Genomic DNA, 9,125 nt, shown 5'->3' on the forward strand with positions numbered 1-9,125 from the left:
TCCAATCACAATCTGACCCTAAATTTAAAGAAATGTAAAAAATTAGACCGCCGGGCAACTCTAATAGGGAGTTTAGCGTGGCAGATTCAAAGGCCTGCGCCAAGCCTCCTATTAGTGTGGCCCAGGGTCTATGAAGAAGGGTGAGGACTAGCAGCACTCTCCAGTGCTACAGGTGAACTTTTTCATCTGCAGCAATGGAACATTTATATTTGTTTAACGGAAATTTATTTTCATTAAACAAATATAAATGTTCGGTACAAAACAAAATACTGAATATTCGTGGAACATTTACATTAAATGTTCCATGAATATTCAGTATTTTGTTTTGTACCGAATAGTGCAGAACTAATAACAAATGCACCAACAAAGGGCCAGATTACAAAACAAAACTAATGCTTAAAAAACTTATATTAGGGTATATTAGGGTATCTAAGTATTTCCTGACATCAGAAAACTCTCTTTATCTCGTTATTTCCACTTGTTCTCTGGGTGGTGTTTTTTTTTTCTGTTTTTTTGTAAATTATATTATGTCATAATGCACATGTTCTAGCAGTGGAGAAAATGTTGGCACAAATAAAAGAAATAAAAGCATTATACCTTAATGTATGTGTGTCTCTCCTTATTGTTCAAAACCTACACAGTGAAATAAACATCTCTCAGGTTAACATTTGCCTTTTTAAAATCCTTTGAGGGACCTTGCAGTACTGACGATAGATTGCTTTATGTGCATAGGTCTTTCAAATGAAGGGCCCGGTTATCTAAAGCTCTCTACCTTCCCATATTAAAACTATATCACTTTGCTTAAAGGGACACTGAGCCCAAATTTTTTCTTTTGTGATTCAGATAGAGCATGCAATTTTAAGCAACTTTCTAATTTACTCCTATTATAAATTTTTCTTCATTCTCTTGCTTTCTTTATTTGAAAAGGAAGACATCTAAGCTAAGGAACCAGCCAATTTGTGGTTCAGAACCATGGACAGCACTTGTTTATTGGTGCTGTCCAATCAGCAAGGACAACCCAGGTTGTTCACCAAAAATGGGCCGGCATCTAAACTTAAATTCTTGCTTTTCAAATAAAGATACCAAGAGAATAAAGAAAATTTGACACTAGGAGTAAATTAGAAAGATGCTTAAAATTGATAAATTGATTCATGAATCATGAAAGAAAAAATTTGGGTACAGTGTCCCTTTAAACAAACACCAACCTCCTCTTGCTTTTGTGTAAAATTTGTGCTGTAAGTATTTTATTAAATGCAGTGTAAATGGTTAAATTTAGTATCTAGTAAACCTTGGCAGGGTTAAAGGGACATTCCAGTCAAAATATAAATGCACGTAAATGAATTAGATCTTTGAATAGAAACATATTTGTAATATAGAAAACGCAAAAAATTGCAACCGCACTACACTCGTGGATAGGGACTGCTAGTTTGTACCTACATTCAATTTTACAGTGGGTACTAGCTGGAGTGCTTATGCAAGAATCAATGATTCAGAAAAGAGTGGAGTCAGAAATATTAGTCTCTGGCTCCAAGAGCAGATTGCATGTATTAGCACTTACTGTCCCCTACATTACGTATCAGAAAACCTTGAAAAGGAAGAAAATGTGGGTGGAGCAGCGTGTGACTGTAATTAAAATCTAACTTTTATTTCAACACTTAAAAAAGGAAATAATAACATACATTTAAAAACACAAATTCGCGTAGAACTTAGAAATTGGGGTTGAATTGTACCCTTAATTAAGTATTGGGGTGAAGTAACGGAATGAAGGAGGGGTATCAATATTCAGATATTAAGATACTGAGATACGTTTATCTGCAGGGCTGATATATGTGTGGATTCTCTTATCTCTAACAACTACGTTACTGTATCAAATTATTGATGTGCATACGTATGGTATTGCTCTGGGTATTATATCTCTCTAATAGAACTAAATGGTGTACACCTTCTTTAATGAGCTTGTGTTTCTGATTGAGAAAAAATATGGTATCTTATTTGATTGAATTGATAAGAGAATCAACTTGTGTGATTTATGATTTGAGTGTTGTGTACACGTGCAGATGTGATTCTGCTGAATAAGCTGGATTTCGAGTATAGAGAAAGAATATATATGTATATCTGGCTACAACATGCTATAAGGGAAAAAGCCTTTAGATAGTGTTTAAACAGCAAATATTATCTTAGTCCATTATAAGCGCAATAGGAGCATATATATATATCTCTGGTTATGAAGCGCTGTAGGGATAAATGCCTTTAAATAGTGTTTAAACAACAAATTTAATCTTAGTCTTTATAAAAACAATAGGAACATTCCCCTTATTTCTGGGGCATTGAGGTCTGTACGCAAGCTGTTATATCTTATCTCTTACTCTTATTTAAGTGAATATATCTGCAGAATTAGATCGTGCATATAAGCACATACATACATATGCAGTTTGTTATTTTATCTCGTTAAAGCGGATACTTTGTATCAATAGTTGGAGATTATATAAGTTGATACTTGTGAAATATATTCTAAAGTAGCAAAGTCGCTTAATTGTTATTGTGCTTCTTTTTTAACCTCTTTTTTCTATTGCATATAAGTACTTGTAAAGTGTTGGGATTACAAACTTAGAACAGAGTAGTTATTGGTTGTTTTGTTAATGTAAAATCAAGTTGATGTGGGGCTAATTGTACTTTCCCCTTAGTATATAAATATATATATTGACTTTGAATTAATTATAGCTTGGTGTGATTCAGTGTATTATATATCTTTATGTATTTTTTCAGAAATTTTTTTTCCCCTTGAAAGTCACTCCACTTGGCCTTATGTATTATTGCTGGATTTACTGAAATTATTGTGTATATTTGGTATATTCAGTAATATATCCTGCCTGCTGGTGCAACATTTGTTCACATTAGCGTTTATACATTCTTGGAGTTCGCTTGTATTATTAGGTAATACTGCTAACTGTATAATACAGTTAGCAGTATTACCTAATAATACAAGCGAACTCCAAGAATGTATAAACGCTAATGTGAACAAATGTTGCACCAGCAGGCAGGATATATTACTGAATATACCAAATATACACAATAATTTCAGTAAATCCAGCAATAATACATAAGGCCAAGTGGAGTGACTTTCAAGGGGAAAAAAAATTTCTGAAAAAATACATAAAGATATATAATACACTGAATCACACCAAGCTATAATTAATTCAAAGTCAATATATATATTTATATACTAAGGGGAAAGTACAATTAGCCCCACATCAACTTGATTTTACATTAACAAAACAACCAATAACTACTCTGTTCTAAGTTTGTAATCCCAACACTTTACAAGTACTTATATGCAATAGAAAAAAGAGGTTAAAAAAGAAGCACAATAACAATTAAGCGACTTTGCTACTTTAGAATATATTTCACAAGTATCAACTTATATAATCTCCAACTATTGATACAAAGTATCCGCTTTAACGAGATAAAATAACAAACTGCATATGTATGTATGTGCTTATATGCACGATCTAATTCTGCAGATATATTCACTTAAATAAGAGTAAGAGATAAGATATAACAGCTTGCGTACAGACCTCAATGCCCCAGAAATAAGGGGAATGTTCCTATTGTTTTTATAAAGACTAAGATTAAATTTGTTGTTTAAACACTATTTAAAGGCATTTATCCCTACAGCGCTTCATAACCAGAGATATATATATATGCTCCTATTGCGCTTATAATGGACTAAGATAATATTTGCTGTTTAAACACTATCTAAAGGCTTTTTCCCTTATAGCATGTTGTAGCCAGATATACATATATATTCTTTCTCTATACTCGAAATCCAGCTTATTCAGCAGAATCACATCTGCACGTGTACACAACACTCAAATCATAAATCACACAAGTTGATTCTCTTATCAATTCAATCAAATAAGATACCATATTTTTTCTCAATCAGAAACACAAGCTCATTAAAGAAGGTGTACACCATTTAGTTCTATTAGAGAGATATAATACCCAGAGCAATACCATACGTATGCACATCAATAATTTGATACAGTAACGTAGTTGTTAGAGATAAGAGAATCCACACATATATCAGCCCTGCAGATAAACGTATCTCAGTATCTTAATATCTGAATATTGATACCCCTCCTTCATTCCGTTACTTCACCCCAATACTTAATTAAGGGTACAATTCAACCCCAATTTCTAAGTTCTACGCGAATTTGTGTTTTTAAATGTATGTTATTATTTCCTTTTTTAAGTGTTGAAATAAAAGTTAGATTTTAATTACAGTCACACGCTGCTCCACCCACATTTTCTTCCTTTTCAAGGTTTTCTGATACGTAATGTAGGGGACAGTAAGTGCTAATACATGCAATCTGCTCTTGGAGCCAGAGACTAATATTTCTGACTCCACTCTTTTCTGAATATTTGTAATATACTTGCACTGGCAAACATGCGTCTAGTAAAAGTTATCACTGAAAAAGAAAACAATAATGTTAGTGCAATGTCCAGAACCACGATGTGACAGTCTTACTTTTTGTTGCCAGAAGAGAAAATAGTTGCAAGATTGTAGCAATATTTAAATCAAATGTTTCCTTGAACTAGATAACCTCAAGTTAGCCTGTTTTCCAAATGCCGCTCCTCCTAAAGAACTGCTTGGCTCGCAGCTTGAAACAACAATGTTTCACAAATATAAAAGAACAAATGCATTTAAAAGTCTCCTGGAAGCTCCTTTAAAACAGAGGATACATTGGCCTCTAGTTATCAAGCCGTCAACCTCAAGTACGCTGGAATTCCGCAGCGTATTTGTGGCGAGGCTGATTCGCTTTAGTTATCAAGCCCTATACACTGGCAAAAGTAGAATTTAGTGACATAAACTTCGATCCGCCGGACTCAGTCCGACACAGATAGATTCTTACGTCACTCCAGATGTTCCGAACACAAGTTTGGCACAATCTGACTACTTTTGCTAGTTATCAAAAAACTAGCAGGTACGCTCGGCACTTTTCTGGTTCAGCGTTCCTGGTTTTCAATCCGCCGCCCTGGAGGTGGCGGATCCCATAGGAATCAATGGGAGTCTGACCATAGCGAAAGTTCATGATCGCTGCTGCCCGGCATTCCATTGATTCCTATGGGAGCTGTCTACACCTAACACCCTAACATGTACCCCGAGTCTAAACACCCCTAATCTGTCCCCCCCTACACCGCCGCAACTAAATAAATGTATTACCCCCTAAACCGCCGCTCCCGGAGCCCACCGCCACTTTAATAAACTGATTAACCCCTAAACCGCTGCTCCCGGACCCCGCCGCCACTATAATAAACTGATTAACCCCTAAACCACCGCGCCCAGACCCCGCTGCCACCTACATAATACCTATTAACCCCTATCCTGCCCCCCCTATACCGCCGCCACTATAATAAATTTATTAACCCCTATCCTGCCCCCCTACACTGCCGCCACTATAATAAAATTATTAACCCCTAAACCTAAGTCTAACCCTAACCCTAACACCCCCCTAACTTAAATATTAATTAAATACATCTAAATATTATAACTCTTATTATCTAAATTAATCCTATTTAAAACTAAATACCTTTAAAATAAACCCTAATATAGCTACAATATAAATAATTATTATATTGTAGCTATTTTAGGATTTATTTTTATTTTACAGGTAACTTTCAATTTATTTTAACTAGGTACAATAGCTTTTTGATAGTTATTAACTATTTAATAGCTACCTAGTTAAAATAAAGACAAATTTACCTGTAAAATAAAAACTAACCTAAGTTACAATTACACCTATCACTACACTATCATTAAATAAATGATTCCTATTTAAAACTAAATACTTACCTATAAAATAAACCCTAAGATAATTACATTGTAGTTATTTTAGGATTTATATTTATTTTACAGGTAACTTTGTATTTCTTTTAGCTAGTTAGAATAGTTATTAAATAGTTATTAACTATTTAAAAACTACCTAGCTAAACGAAATACAAAATTACCTGTAAAATAAATCCTAACCTAACTTACAATTAAACCTAACACTACACTATCATTAAATTAATTAAATAATGTCTAGATTTAGAGTTCTGCGGCCAAAGGGGTGCGTTAGCTACGCGTGCTTTTTTTCCCCTGGTAATACCGCTGGTATTAAGAGTTCACAGAAGGGCTGCGTTAGCCTCCAAAAAGGGAGCGTATAGCATAATTTACCGCCACTGCAACTCTAAATACTAGCGGTGCTTACGGATGCGGCCAGCTTCAAAAACGTGCTTGTGCACGATTCCCCCATTGGAAACAATGGGGCCATTTGAGCTGGAAAAAAAAAGCAGCGTTCAGCTCCTAACGCAGCCCCATTGTTTCCTATGGGAAAACACTTCCTATGTCTGCACCTAACACCCTAACATGTACCCCGAGTCTAAACACCACTAACCTTACACTTATTAACCCTTTATCTGCCATCCCCGTTATCGCTGACCCCTGCATATTATTAATACCCCTAATCTGCCGCTCCGTAAACCGCCGCAACCTACGTTATCCCTATGTACCACTAATCTGCTGCCCCTAACACCGCCGACCCCTATATTATTATTATTAACCCCCTAATCTGCCACCCCCACCATTGCCGCCACCTACCTACACTTATTAACCCCTAATCTGCTGACCGGACCTCACCGCTACTATAATAAAGTTATTAACCCCTAATCCGCCTCACTCCCGCCTCAAAAACCCTATAATAAATAGTATTAACCCCTAATCTGCCCTCCATAACATCACCGACACCTAACTTCAAGTATTAACCCCTAATCTGCCGACTGGACCTCGCCGTTACTATAATAAATGTATTAACCCCTAAAGCTAAGTCTAACCCTAACCCTAACACCCCCCTAAGTTAAATATAATTTTTATCTAACTAAATAAATTATTTCTTATTAAATAAATTATTCCTATTTAAAGCTAAATACATACCTGTAAAATAAACCCTAATATAGCTACAATATAAATAATAATTATATTGTAGCTATTTTAGGATTAATATTTATTTTACAGGCAACTTTGTATTTATTTTAACCAGGTACAATAGCTATTAAATAGTTAATAACTATTTAATAGCTACCTAGTTAAACTAATTACACAATTACCTGTAAAATAAATCCTAACCTAAGTTACAATTAAACCTAACACTACACTATCAATAAATAAATTAAATTAAATACCTACAATTATCTACAATTAAACCTAACACTACACTATCAATAAATTAATTACATACAAATACCTACAAATAAATACAATTAAATAAACTAACTAAGTACAAAGAATAAAAAAAGAACTGTTACAAAAAATAAAAAAATAATTTACAAACATTATAAAAATATTACAACAATTTTAAGCTAATTACACATACTCTAAGCCCCCTAATAAAATAACAAAGCCCCCCAAAATAAAAAAAATGCCCTACCCTATTCTAAAATAAAAATTGAAAAGCTCTTTTACCTTACCAGTCCTTAAAAGGGCCTTTTACGGGGCATGCCCCAAAGAATTCTGCTCTTTTGCCTGTAAAAAAAAACATACAATACCCCCCCCCAACATTACAACCCACCACCCACATACCCCTAATCTAACCCAAACCCCCCTTAAATAAACCTAACACTAAGCCCCTGAAGATCTCCCTACCTTGTCTTCACCACGCCGGGTATCACCGATCCGTCCAGAAGAGGGTCCGAAGTCTTCATCTAAGCCCAAGCGGGGGCTGAAGAGGTCCATCATCCAGCTGAAGTCTTGATCCAAGCGGGGGCTGAAGAGGTCCATCATCCAGCTGAAGTCTTGATCCAAGCGGGGGCTGAAGAGGTCCATCATCCGGCTGAAGTCTTGATCCAAGCGGGGGCTGAAGAGGTCCATCATCCGGCTGAAGTTTTCTATCAAGCGGCATCTTCAATCTTCTTTCTTCCGGCTCCATCTTCATCCCGCCGACGCGGAACATCCATCCTGGCCGTCGAATGACGGTTCCTTTAAGGGACGTCATCCAAGTTGGTGTCCCTCGAATTCCGATTGGCTGATAGGATTCTATCAGCCAATCGGAATTAAGGTAGGAAAATTCTGATTGGCTGATGGAATCAGCCAATAGGATTGAACTTGAATCTGATTGGCTGATTCCATCAGCCAATCAGAATTTTCCTACCTTAATTCCGATTGGCTGATAGAATCCTATCAGCCAAATGGAATTCGAGGGACGCCATCTTGTATGACGTCCCTTAAAGGAACCGTCATTTGTCGGGAAGTCGTCAGCCAGGATGGATGTTCCGCGTCGGCAGGATGAAGATGGAGCCGGAAGAAAGAAGATTGAAGATGCCGCTTGATAGAAGACTTCAGCCGGATGATGGACCTCTTCAGCCCACGCTTGGATCAAGACTTCAGCAGGATGATGGACCTATTCAGCCCCCACTTGGATCAAGACTTCAGCCGGATGATGGACCTCTTCAGCCCCCGCTTGGATCAAGACTTCAGCCAGATGATGGACCTCTTCAGCCCCCGCTTGGGCTTGGATGAAGACTTCGGACCCTCTTCTGGATGGATCGGTGATACCCGGCGTGGTGCAGACAAGGTAGGGAGATCTTCAAGGGCTTAGTGTTAGGTTTATTTAAGGGGGGTTTGGGTTAGATTAGGGGTATGTGGGTGGTGGGTTGTAATGTTGGGGGGGTATTGTATGTTTTTTTTACAGGCAAAAAAGCAGAATTCTTTGGGGCATGCCCCGCAAAAGGCCCTTTTAAGGGCTGGTAAGGTAAAAGAGCTTTTCAATTTTTATTTTACAATAGGGTAGGGCATTTTTTTATTTTGGGGGGCTTTGTTATTTTATTAGGGGGCTTAGAGTAGGTGTAATTAGCTTAAAATTGTTGTAAAATTTTTATAATGCTTGTAAATTATTTTTTTATTTTTTGTAACTTAGTTCTTTTTTTATTTTTTGTACTTTAGTTAGTTTATTTAATTGTATTTATTTGTAGGTATTTGTATGTAATTAATTTATTGATAGTGTAGTGTTAGGTTTAATTGTAGATAATTGTAGGTATTTTATTAAATTTATTTATTGATAGTGTAGTGTTAGGTTTAATTGTAACTTAGG

This window comes from Bombina bombina, chromosome 2 (genome assembly GCF_027579735.1).
Source record: "Bombina bombina isolate aBomBom1 chromosome 2, aBomBom1.pri, whole genome shotgun sequence".
Taxonomy (NCBI): domain Eukaryota; kingdom Metazoa; phylum Chordata; class Amphibia; order Anura; family Bombinatoridae; genus Bombina; species Bombina bombina.